The sequence below is a fragment of the Manis javanica genome, chromosome 5 (assembly GCF_040802235.1).
Source record: "Manis javanica isolate MJ-LG chromosome 5, MJ_LKY, whole genome shotgun sequence".
In the NCBI taxonomy this organism is placed as follows: Eukaryota; Metazoa; Chordata; class Mammalia; order Pholidota; family Manidae; genus Manis; species Manis javanica.
In genome coordinates this window covers 9,380,575-9,392,885 of record NC_133160.1, presented here as the reverse complement: position 1 = coordinate 9,392,885, position 12,311 = coordinate 9,380,575, and the positions used below count along the sequence as shown (strand labels likewise).

Here is a 12,311-nt window from a genome sequence, read left to right as displayed (position 1 = left end):
CTCCAGCTCTGGCAGGCTATTCAGGGCACGGGATTCTGCAGGAAGGCTTTGCTGCCCAGAGCGATCAGCTTTCCCACTGTCCGTCGCCCTTGTGCCATGACAACTCCCTGGAGAGCTGCTGGGTGACAAAAAACTGTCCCCTGGTGACTGAGGGCTCTCGCTGTTCTTGCAGGACAGGAGGTGATGGCGATTCTGTCCCACCTGTCTGGGCACACGTGGAGCTGGGCAGACCCCCACGTGAGTGGTGGCCAGTCAGTGTGGCTCCTGCTGGTGGGCCGCCCACCCCCATAGCCAGAACTGTGGGCAAAGGCCTCTGAGACAGAGCAGCTCACACCTGCAATTACAAATGCAGCAGCCTTTTGCATTTCAATTATCTGCCTCCCTAGAAGTTGTTTTTATCATTTCAGGTCACTTTGAGAGCCCTTAGCAATGACTGCTCCTTTCTGAGGTGGTGTTTTCTCCTGGGAATTACTTTTGCCACCTCTGGGCTCTGTGACCCTGGGTAATGAGAAGAACCCTCACATCTGAGAAGTGTTTTCACAGCTGCCAGTGCCTGCCCCATGTCATCCTGAGGAGAAGCCAGGGTGGCGTGTTTGATTTGCCCATGTTATAGATGATGAAGCTGAGGTTGGGGGAGAAGGTTGCAGAGGACCGTAGCTGGCTGAGTCGTTTGTGCAGGGGTGATGTTCAGTATTTAACAGCCAGCTGCAGAGTTAGGATGGGGCCCAGAGGCCCCAGCTGTCCAGGCATGGGCCATTTAGCTTCAGGATTATGGGAAGGTCCAGGTGCACCAGGGGCAGGTCTGGGGTGGCAGGAGGACATTCACGTCTCAGGACAGAGGCTCCTTACCAACTGGTGCAGGTCATTTACAACTGATACCAGTATGTAGCATCCAGGATTCTTGGGTTGCAAGCAACAGAAACTCCCCCAGGCTGATTTAAGCAGTAATGGACTCTCTTAGCTGGGACTGCTAAAACAATAGCTACAGAGTGTGTGGCTTAGACGACAAACACATTTCTCACGGTTCTGGAGGCTGGAAGTCTGAGATCAGTGCCAGGTGGTGAGGTTCTGGGGAGGGCGGTCTTCCGGGTTGCAGACGGCCGACTTCTCCTTGTGCCCTCCTCACATGGCAGAAGGAGAGGGAGCTCTCAGGCCTCTGCCTCTAAGGGCACCAATCCCATTCGTTATGTTGTTGAATACTGAACATCATCTCTCCACCCTGATGACCTCATCACTTCCCAAAGGCCCTGCCTCTTAAAACCCTCATTTTGGGGGTTAGGGTTTCAACATATGAATTTGGTGGTGGGGGGACACAAACACAGAGACCATTGCAGGGACGTTCCTACAGGGCACGGGGGTGACTCACAGAGTGGATGGGAAGATGAGCAGCCAGGCCCAGGAAAGGGTGAGTGGAGAGCTCCTGCAGGCCCTGTAGCAGAAAGGCTCAGGCAGGCTCTCTGGAGCACTGCTCTGGGGATGAACCAGCTCTGCCACTTGGTCATTGCTTCATCCAGGAGAGAAGCTGGCTGGTCCAGCGTGGATCTGCCTGCTTTGCTTGGCCAAGGGAGGGCAGGGTGCTTTGACGGACAGCTCACCAGGACTGTGTATGTGGGGGACAAATGGTTCTCCAAAGAAATACTGAGGAGCTGTCACCAGAACAAGGGGTAACAGAAGGTGAAAAGATGACAGCAACAGATGTGTGCTGCAAGGGGGCTGAGAGCAGATCAGAGTGTGCCGTGCTGAGCAAGCCCCTCATGGAGCAAATGGGAGGCTGCAGGCCCAGAGGGGTGCAGAGACCTACCTGTGATCACGCAGCTGGGTATTATCACCAGAACTATCTTGTGCCAATCAGTGGGTGATCTTTTCTTCCCCATACATTGACTTTCTAAGGAAACTTCACTCCAATGACAGGCACTGCAGATGTTGGCTAATCTCTTTGTTTTCACCATATACACACTGTGTACCAATCACTATGTGGTTACTTTGGACTCATTTCTTAAATCATCCCCATAGTAGTCCTCTTCAATTAGGTCCTGTTATTACTGTCCCATTTTGCAGATGAGTAAATAGAGGCTCAGAAAGATGATGCAACTTGCCCAGGTACCAGGGCAAGGATTTTTAAAATACACTTTCTATGAAAAAAATAAGAAAAATGTACACGTCTTAACTCTTCAGTTTCATGAATTTACACCCAGTGCCAGTTAACTAGCCCCCATCTCAAGGAACAGAGCATCACCTGTGTCTTTGAAGTCCCCTTTGAAGTCTTATGTCCCCTCCACCTCACTCTCCTGACCTCTAACACCAGGGATTCATTTTGCCTGTTTTGAGCTTTATATGAATGGAGTCATACATGCACACTCTTCTGTGTCTCACTTCTTTTTGCTCAATGTGTTTGAATTTATCCATGTAGTCTGTGTAGTCATGGCTCATACCTTCTCACATGGTACAGTAGGACTTCTCAACCTCAGCACCGCTGACATTTTGGAGGAACCATTCTTTGTTGTGGGGGGCCTGTCCTGTGCATCGGAGGCTGTTTAGCGGCATCCGTCGACCGGCACCCACTAGATGCTAGTAGCACCTTCTGATTGTAACAACCAAAAATGTCTCCAAACATTGCCAAATGTCCCTGGTGGGGCAAATTGCCCCCCCGGTTGAGAACACTGCATTAGAGAACTGCATTGTGTGGGCATGCCACAATTCGTTGCCTGCACTGCTGTCGATGGTGATGGGGTCCTTCCCAGTGTGGAGTCACTATGAACAATGGGGCTCTGACCATCCTTGCCTGTATCTCTTGGGGAGATAACTACACATTTCTACCGTGTAGGCATCTAGGAGTGATTTCCCAAGATACGTGTGTTTGGCTTTATTCGATTCTGCAACATTACTTTTTCAAAGTGGTTATTCCACTTCTCACTCCACAGCTGTGGACAAGGATTTCAGTTTGCTCTACATGCTCATGAGGCTTGAATTGGAACTGTGGGTTTTGAAGGCTGGGGCATGACTCACTCTTTTCGTGTTCCCAGTGCCTGAAATAGTAAAACACACACAGAAGACACCAGCTGCTGAACAAATAAAGGCATGAATTCCGGCCTTGTGCCTTAAGGCCCTATAATCCTGATGTCGTTGTGCTCTGCTCTGGCCACTGGGGGACAGTTGCCCCTCAGAGGCTGGTCCTCCCTGTGCTGGTGCCACGGTCTCCGTCTCTACCAACCGCAGCAGCTCATGAACTCTGGAACGAGACCACGTTTTCACTTCCTTGATGAGTTTCACATCTTGATACAGCTGTCAAAGCCAAATGTCAAAACTGGGATCTCAAAGGTTTATGGCATCGTTTTCAAGCTCTGTCGTTCAAACACAACTCGTCAATCAAACTGAACCTGCTTTTTCTTTCATGCTGTGGTTATACTTTTACTCTTTTTTTTAAAATGACTATGTTGGACTGTTCCAGCTCTTACTGCTTAATATCAAACCTCTTGAAGGCAGACACTATATCCTCCTGTCTTTTAGGCAGACATCCCTATCACGGCATTATCAATATCATCAACACAATGCTTATCTAGGAAGCTTTATATTTTCAGTCTTCTCACACATATTAGATCATTTGATCCCCACAATAAAGCTTGAAGCACAAGCAGAGCAGTGAACATCCCCCTGTAAGTGGTAAGGAGATGGGGGGCGGTGGGAGGTGGACGCCCGGCCGCAGGACAACACTGGTTACTGGCAGTCATGTAGCTCATCTACCAACATTAATGGGGATGCTTCTGTAGAGACTCTGATTTTTCAAACAAATTCAGACATGCAAAAACAGATCCTTTTCTCCTGTAGTTGAACTTGACCTCTCCTTCTGCCCAATGGTGAAAGTTTTAATCAAGTCAAAGGAACCATTTCTGGGGGTTTTCCTCTGGCCATTTCAGCTCTAAACTCAGCTGTTTAGGCTTCCCTCACGCCCACCCCCGGGTGACACCTGTAATTGGAGGGGCTTATGCTGGGTCAAGAGGAGAGGGAAGGAGTTCTTTGCTGCCCTCAGATTCCTTCCAGGCTGGCTCGGCTGGTACCTGAGTTCTCATTGGTTTCTGACGGACCACCACCGACCTTGTCCCACCATGAGCCCTTTTCTGTCCACTAACCCCCTTTTTACTCATCCCTTGCTTTCCTCTAGGGCCTGAGAAACTTCCCCTGAGCCCTCTGGGGCCACAGGAGATGGGGCTCCCAGGTTCTCTCATACCGCCACGCTGATGGGGAGAGAAATCTGCAGGGGCTCGCTGGTCAATTTCAGTCATGTTTATGAACTTATTAAGGGGTGTTGCTCTCTCCCCAGCCAGCAGGTCCTGACTGAGAGAAGGAAGGGCCCCTTTAAGTGACAGACTTGTTCTCTCTGAAGTCCCCCACCCTTGTCCTGTGGAATCAAGTCATTTTAACATACTCAGCTCTATTGCATGTGTCTTAGAAGGTTTCTTTACCTCTATTGCAATCTCCTACCTCTTAAATCATCACTAATTCTTCCTAAAGACTCATTTGTCCTATATTTATATGTTATATTTGGGACATATTGTTTAGGATAAAACAATAAAACATTGCCTTTTGTTCTCTCCCTTGACCTATATCTCAGCTGGAACTCTAAAACCTGCATTTTGAGCCTCCATCTGAGAGTGTCTCCCCTGAACTTTGGATATTATTGCTGGGGCCTCTGCCACTAGAGGCGTAACTACAGTTTCTGCCCCACACGCAGGGAAGGGTCATGTCTCCAGGCAAAAGTGACCTATTGGAAAGGATGAATCAGACATTAGTAGCAATACATCACCTGCCTACAGTAATAATGTTGAATAAAGCTTAACGAGCATTTAACCTACTGTGAAATAAAACATGATTCCAAAGAAGGCTGTCCCTTTAGGTTAATTTCAGGAGAGTTGTATGAGCTTTAAGAAGTCCCCCATTCTGTCTCATGTGGAACATAATAATAGAAGGGTTTTCCCCCTTTAGTGCAATATTACCTCTTAATCATCATTAATTCTTCCTAAAGATTCACTCTTCCAGCAAATGAAATAATCGCCATATTACTATCCCCATGTCTGTGCTAAATGCTTTTATAACCTCATGATCTTGTGAAGATGCATAACTGTCATTACACCTGTTTTGCGGGTGAATTGAAGAGACTTGATCCAGGTCCCACAGAGAGGAAGTAGCTGAGCTGAGATTCAGCCCTAGTGTTGTACCCACCCTGGTCCCTGCTTCCAATTTGGGGCTGTCCTCCTTGCAGTTTAAGATGCATGGAGCCCCGGACCCTTTCCAGTTCTCTCTCTGTCACTAAGGGGTAAGCATTTTTTATTCCCTTTTACAGTAACTGCTTAAAGTGTCACATTTCCAAAATGAAAATGCCATCCAAGGGCGGTATGGTTTTAGCACCGCTTTTTTCTTAATTAATCTCAAAAAGGTAAGGTGAGGTGTGCCAGAGGGCTTACCTCCAGTAGCAGCCTCCCTGTCCTCCCTCCCAGGGGCTGTCTCTGCTGAGGGGTGTGAGGAAGGACTTGGAAAATGGGAGAAAAGGAACCAGCGGTATAGTGTGTATCATGTTTGCAGGACTTCAAGAGGTTCTTGATATCAGTGGGCATCAGTGCCACCCAGAAAGCTGGTGGAAAATGCCTGTTCTGGGGCCTCACCCCACAGCTCTCAGGTCTGTAGCGGGGGGTGAGGAGGTGGCTGAGAACTTAGGTTTTTCACGTGCCCCCCACTGGCATTTCAGGGCAGGAGGTCTGCAGCCTCTGCTTCGTGGAATTCTGCACTGAACCTCCCACCCCTGCCAGGAACAGCTCCCGGGCTGAGTTTGAGGGGGAACTCTGGATTTTGAGGTAGCTTCATAGCAGTTGGTATAGTGGAACTCAGGAGAACTGGGGTCAAGTTCAAGCCTCATCCTGAGCAAGTTCAGGCAGCTTCTCTGAGCCTCAGTTTTACCACTCGGAAAACAGGGACTCCGCCACTCCTCCACACAATTAGCCCCTTGGAGCCCACCTGTGCCAGGTTTTATGTTGGCTCTGGAAATTCAGCCGTGGGTGACACATAGAACCTGCCTCCTCCGCATCCTCCCCACCACTGATGGGGGCAGGAGAAAGGGAACAGATGAGTGGGGAAGGGGGAGCTGCGAGAGCCCCGAGGAAACTGCAAAATCAGGGAAGGGTCCCTGAAGACCTCGAGCTGGAGTTGAAGCCTGAAAGCCCTCCCAGTGAGCCAAGCAGGAGAGCCAGCGTGCTGGGCAGAGGGGCAGCCGATGTGAACCCCAGGCTGAACGAATGCACAAGAGAAGTTGCATCTAGGTCACTGTGGCTGGGACAGAGGGGGGAGAGGTTAGGCTTCAGGTGTCAGCTTCCAGAAGTTTGGACTTTGGCAATGGGGAGCTTGAGGATATTTGGAGCATGGAATTATGGGAGTGGAGACAAGGCAGGTCAAGATGGTTATGCAAGAGAGTAAACAAGAATGAATGGTGGCCTGACCTGAAGTAGCACCACAGTTGGAAAGAAGCAGGCTGGACAGGTGATGCAGAGAGGATGAAGCCAAGGTGTCGGGAACTGATCCCAGTGGGACAGGGCTGTAGGAACAGTCTGGGAACCCCTCTGTGCTTAATATTCAAATCAGTGCCTGGAATGTGGTAGGCACTCAAATGTAATTGATGGATGAGTGAACAACTAAGTGAATTACTTTAGTTCTAGACCTTGTCTAGTTATGAAGAATAGATGAGATATTCATATAAAAGCACTGGAAACTTGTATAAATTCAGAAAGTGGTTCAGCTACTGAAATAAGAGTCCCAAAATAGCAACGGCTACAACATAATAGATTATCTTTCTCTCTAATGCAGCAGTCTTAGGAAGCGTATGGGGCTAGTAGGGAAGCTTCACAATCATCTGAAAGCCAGGCTCCTTCTCTCTTGTTGTTCTTCCATCTTCCAAATGTAGTTTCCATCTCATGGCCCAGAACAGCTGCTCTAGCTCCTACCACCACATCTGCATTCCAACCATCTCCATTTTATCTGAGTGCCAGGCAATGGTAAAGGAAAAAGGGCATGCACTTCCTTTAAGAACACGACCCAAAAGTTGTACACATCACTTTTAGTCATATATTATTGCCGATACTCAGTTATATGCCCATACTCAGCTGCAAGAGAGGCTGGGAACTAGTCTTATTCCAGCAGTCATATTTCCAGCATGAGCATGAGGGTTCTATTTCTAAAGGGAAGAGGAGAACCAATATTGGAAGACAAGTAGTCTGTCACAGGACTCATTACTGGAAGCTCATCTAGCACATTTTAACACCTGTTAAATCTAGCTGGTGTATCCATGGGTGTTGATTTGATTATTCTCTGCACTTACTGTTTGAAACATTTCATAATGATAAAAAGTGCTACATAGAAGTGGGCACTCTCACCACCTATCTCCATTTTCTCTGTCTCTGCCAATTTCTCATTGTAATGCTGAGGATCAGTTTCTTCCCCCGTATCATGGGTTTGTGGTGAGAATTAAATGGGTGCAAACCAGCGCCAGTCCATGTGGGGATTTGTGCACTTGGACTAAAATGGGGATATCAAAATATTGGGGGATGCAAATAACAAAATATCTGGTTAAGAGTAACTTAAGTAAGAAGAGTTTGCTGTGTTATTTAACAAGAAGTCTGAAGACTGGTGCCTCCTTCCTTACACAGCAGCTCATTGGTGTCAGGACACTCACTGACTCTGTGATTCTTTAGACTTTTCCTCGTGGTCCCCAAATCGTTGCCACAGATGTCATCTAGTCATACAGTCGCATCCAGAACAGTTTTTTCAACCTCAAGAATTATGGACATTTGGACATTTCGGTCAGGTCATTCTCTGGGTGGCGTCCTGGGCACCGTAGGGTGTTGAACAGCATCCCTGTCCTCCACCCACCAGATGCCAGTAGCACCTCCTGCCACGCTGTGGCAGCCAGAATGTCTCCAGACGTGGCCAGATGTCACCGGTGCAACACAGCCACCCCGGGTGAGAAGCACTGGTCCAGAGGAGGAGGGAAGGGAAGTCAGGTGTTTTCTTGGTGCAGCTTACTCCCCCTTCAGGGAGGAAAACATTTCCCGGGAGCCCCAGAAGCTCCCCCAGGTTTCTGTTGACCAGGGTGGATACATGCTCACGCTTTACTGCAAGAGACCCTGGGGGGACTCCCTGGGATTTTCTGCTTTTCTAGGAGGTGGCTTTGCCATTGGCGAAGGAGGGGGGAGATGACTGTGCGCACTCCCAACAGTGTCTGCCTGACGGGCCTTCACAGGAGGGTCCAGGTATCTTCCCAGAGGTGTCAGCACATCGTAAGAATCGTCTACGGGACAGCCTGGCTTGTAGGAAGCCACATGCTGACATTTGTTGGGAGTTGGCCGTTTCTCAGACACTGTATCAAGTGCTTTACACACATCAACGTGATGAATTGTCGCCTCACCTCTGCGGAGAGAGACTATTTTTGTCCCTCTTTAGAGATGAAGAAACTGGCTGAGAAAGATTAAACCACTTGCCAGAGCCCTACCGCCCTGAAGCAGGGAGCCAGGTGCTATTTGCATCTGACTCCCAAGCCCGTGCGTGTTGCTCAGAGTCCTTTATACCAGTTGGAGGCACAGAGAGAATTAATATGAAGGATTGTTAACTAAGTATTAAAGAACTGAAGACGTAACAAGAGAACATGAAGCCATCATCACAGATGAGGCTGCTTCTGGGAGCTTCTGCCATTCTGAGGCCGGGGGGATCCAGGCAAGGCGTGAAGGAGGGCCGGCCACCACGGGGCTTGGCTGCAGGCCTCTGAGGCTGCTGCTTGTGACCCGGAGACTGTTCTGGGACTGTCAGAAAAACTACAAAAGGGAACAGACTGCCCTGCTGGGGTGCCACACCGGGCAGATGCTGACAGTGACAGGAAGCCTGGTGCAGGACCCGGAAGCAGACAGGAGAGGGTGTGCTTCCTGCATCCTGGAGCCCCGACCAGCGGGCAGAGAGGGAAAGTGGGTGTCAGTGTCCAAGCCCAGTATCCCTGGGTGGAGCACAGAGGGCAGGGTGGGGGTCAGGGAAGGTCCTTAAAAATCAGCACATGTGTCAGCCTTCTCTCCCTGTCCCTGATGCTGGGAACCAGGAGGGCTTCATGCAGAGGTCAGATGACTGATCATCTGTTAGGTGGAGAGATGGGCCAGACGCTCTCAGGATCCTTCAGTGAAGGCCTCTTGCTTCCAAGATCTTGGCTTCTCCGGTGTGCTCTTGAAGCTAGCAGTTCCTGCAGAAGCTCTGTGACTGCTTTCCTGACCGAGGTAAATGCACTAGCTTCCTTGATGTATTTTTCCTGAGACCCAGTCAGAGACTGTACCTTATGAACTTCAGTGGTTTTTGCAGTTCTGACCACTTTGATGGTGCCTGTAATCTTTACAATATTGAGAAGAGAAAACTGAGGCCCATAGTAGTTCAGCTCAAGGTCACACTACCTAGTCAGTATCAGCGTCAAGACCACAGTATGAAGCCAGGTCTTCTGTCTGTCCCTAACTCTGTCCCTTCCTACCTAACCCCCGGGGAGTGTGACATTTAATTTGGAGTCAGAGTGTGATCTAAAGCCACGTTTGAGTTGCAAATCACAAAATGTGTTCCACTTTTGGGCTGAATTAATCTGAGCCTTGATTTTTGTTTGTTTCAATTGTATGATTAAAAAAATAACATAATGATTCTCCTATCAGGTCAAGTGGCTGTGACTGACAGGGCCCTACACACACTCAGTAGCTGCATGGTGGTTGCAGGCCTGTGCTCCTGGACCCTCATCGCCTGGCCTGGACAAAGTGGTGTAGAGGGATTCATCATTTACCAGGTACTCGTTAAGAGCCAGGGGCTTGGCGCCAGCATCATACACGTGATCTTTGCCATGTCCCTATGCCGTGGGGATGGCCCCACCCTTGTATAGATCAGGAAACTTCATTCAGTAAGGGCACAGTTATCAAGTAGTTGCATGGTGTGGCTGTATTTCTGACCTTCTCAGCCTCCCATTTCCTCCCCCACTGGTAACAGCATCCCTGTTTCCCTCTGCAGGGCCTGTCCCTCCCCCCACCAGGGGTCCGCATGTGACCCAAATGAGGCCAGGGAGACTTGGTTCTTGAATTGTTGGGAAAGAGAAACTGGTTCTGTTGGACTTAAAGCTGGAAGCATGTTGTGCTAGGGTCACCACCAGAGGACAGCCTGTCAGAGGTGCAACCCCCGCCCCAGGTTTCTTAGTCTTTCAAGACGATGAATTCCTCACTTTGCCTGAGTCAATCAGAGCCAGCCTCATGTTACTTGAACTTCACCATTCTCTGACTGCCACACAGATCTTTTTTCCAGGTATGTCCCACGTTCTTTCCACCAAACCAAGCTGAACTTCTCCAGGATTGCCAACCTGGCCTCTTGTGTGATTCAGCCATCCACAGTTCTTTTATTTCTCCAAATGAACTTGAGATTGGCTTCAGATGCCACCTACCAAATTGCCCAGAATCCGGTGTCACTCTCCAGGGGGGTTCTCCCTCTCTCTGCTTCCCTGGATTGTCAGTGAGCCCTGGAATATGGTGGGAAGGCTTCCTGGAAGAGGGGACAGCTGAACTGAGTTTTGAAATTGGCCTATCGAAGTGAGCAGAAGTGATTTCTGAGGGAACCATCAACCTGTGTGAAGGCAGATACACGTGAGAGGGCAGGGTGAATGGCCTGGAGGTTTCTGGTGGAGCGCAGGGAGAGCCGAGAAAGTTTTTGAAGGTTGTTCCACTGAAGTCACATACATAGAGAGAAGTGTGCGTGTAAGCGCACAGCCTGATACACTTCCACCCAGACAACCCATTCATGTCACCTGCATGTGAATTCAGAAGCAGAGTACACTCAGTATCTGTGAAGTGTCCTGTCCTTTCCTGCCCCTATGCCTCCCAGGGGCAAGGTCTATCCTGACCTCTCACATCCACACTGTGGGTTAGTTTTGCCTGCTTTCAACTTTACGAAGATGGCATCGAATTTGTCCTCTCTTGCCACAGCCTTCTTTCACTAGACAGGGCACAGTACGTCCTTAGTATAGTTTGTAGTTATATGTTGCTTCCTCTCAGTGCTGTAGGGCAGAGCTCAGCGAACTTTTCTGTGAGGGCCAGATAGCAAAGATACAAGTCTTCTCAGTCATCTGACCTCTCTCACAACTACTCAACTCTGCTGGCATTGTACGAAAGCAGCCATAGACAGTACTCAAACCAATGGACAGGGCTGTGTGCTAATAAAACTTTATTTACACATCAGGCATCCTGGATTACAAACACATGGCCATAGTTTTCCGACCCCTGCTGTAGAATATTCCATTGTGTGACTATCCCACCATTTATTGTCTATTCTGTTGATGAGCTATTGGGTCGGTTTTAGTTTGAGACTATGAAGAGTGCTGCTATGAACATTCTTGTATGTGTGTTTGGTGAACCTATGTTTGTATCTGTGTTAGGTATGTTCGAACAAGTGGAAGTGCTGGGTCAAAAGTTCCTCATATGTCCAGCTTTAGAGGATCCTGCGATGGTTTTGCAAAGTGATGGTACCAATTCATTCTATCCCACCTACAGCCAGCAGCACCTGGGCATTCCAGCTGCTTCCCTTCCTTGCCAACACTCGTGGAAATTAACATGAAATTGTCAGTTTCCCCTTTCAGGTGGGAGTCTACTGGCATGGCTTTATGATCGCAGCGTGCATTTCCCTGATCGGGAGTGGAGCTCAGCACCTTCTCATGTTTGTGACCACTTCGGATATCTTCTCTGTGAAGCGCCTGCTCCAATAACACTTTACACTGTTTATTTCCCTAAATTGTATTTTGCCTTGACAATAAAGCTGGCAGCCTCCCTTGGAGAGTTTGGCTTCCCTTCTCTAAGCTCACTGGTCTCTAGGGTCCGTGTTATATGCATATGTTACTAACTTATCTTTAATTCCAGAAGCGATTATGAGGTATTTGCCCTCTAGGTGTCTATGTCAGGTTCTGTTCCCTTAAGAAATTTGGATCTTGTGTTTTCTGTGTGTAACTATGTGTTTTGAAATTCAGAAACCTAAAAGGCTGAAATTGTCAGAAACTGGGGCCTAGCAGAATTTAAACAGTGGGAGCCATTCTAAGCCTCCGGCGGTAGGGCTGTGATGGTGTCATGCTGCGGCCCATCACTGAACCCACCCAGGGACCTGAGCCTAGGCTGACGGCTCCCTGGGTCCTCTGTCCACCCCATCTTCTTGCTCAGGACCCTGAAGATCCCCACAAGTAACTGTGAATTGTTTTAGTCCGAGGGGAGATCGTTTAAATGGGGCAA

At 48.9% G+C, this 12,311-nt stretch overlaps 1 long non-coding RNA gene across 1 annotated transcript; it reads left to right on the top strand.

Moving 5' to 3' along the window:
* The first annotated feature begins 8,996 nt into the window (after positions 1 to 8,996).
* On the top strand, positions 8,997 to 11,842 carry LOC140849747 (uncharacterized). Its single transcript, XR_012131926.1, has 3 exons — positions 8,997 to 9,296; positions 9,714 to 9,841; positions 11,659 to 11,842. It is a non-coding gene; the product is annotated as an uncharacterized lncRNA (long non-coding RNA).
* Positions 11,843 to 12,311: the final 469 nt, after the last annotated feature.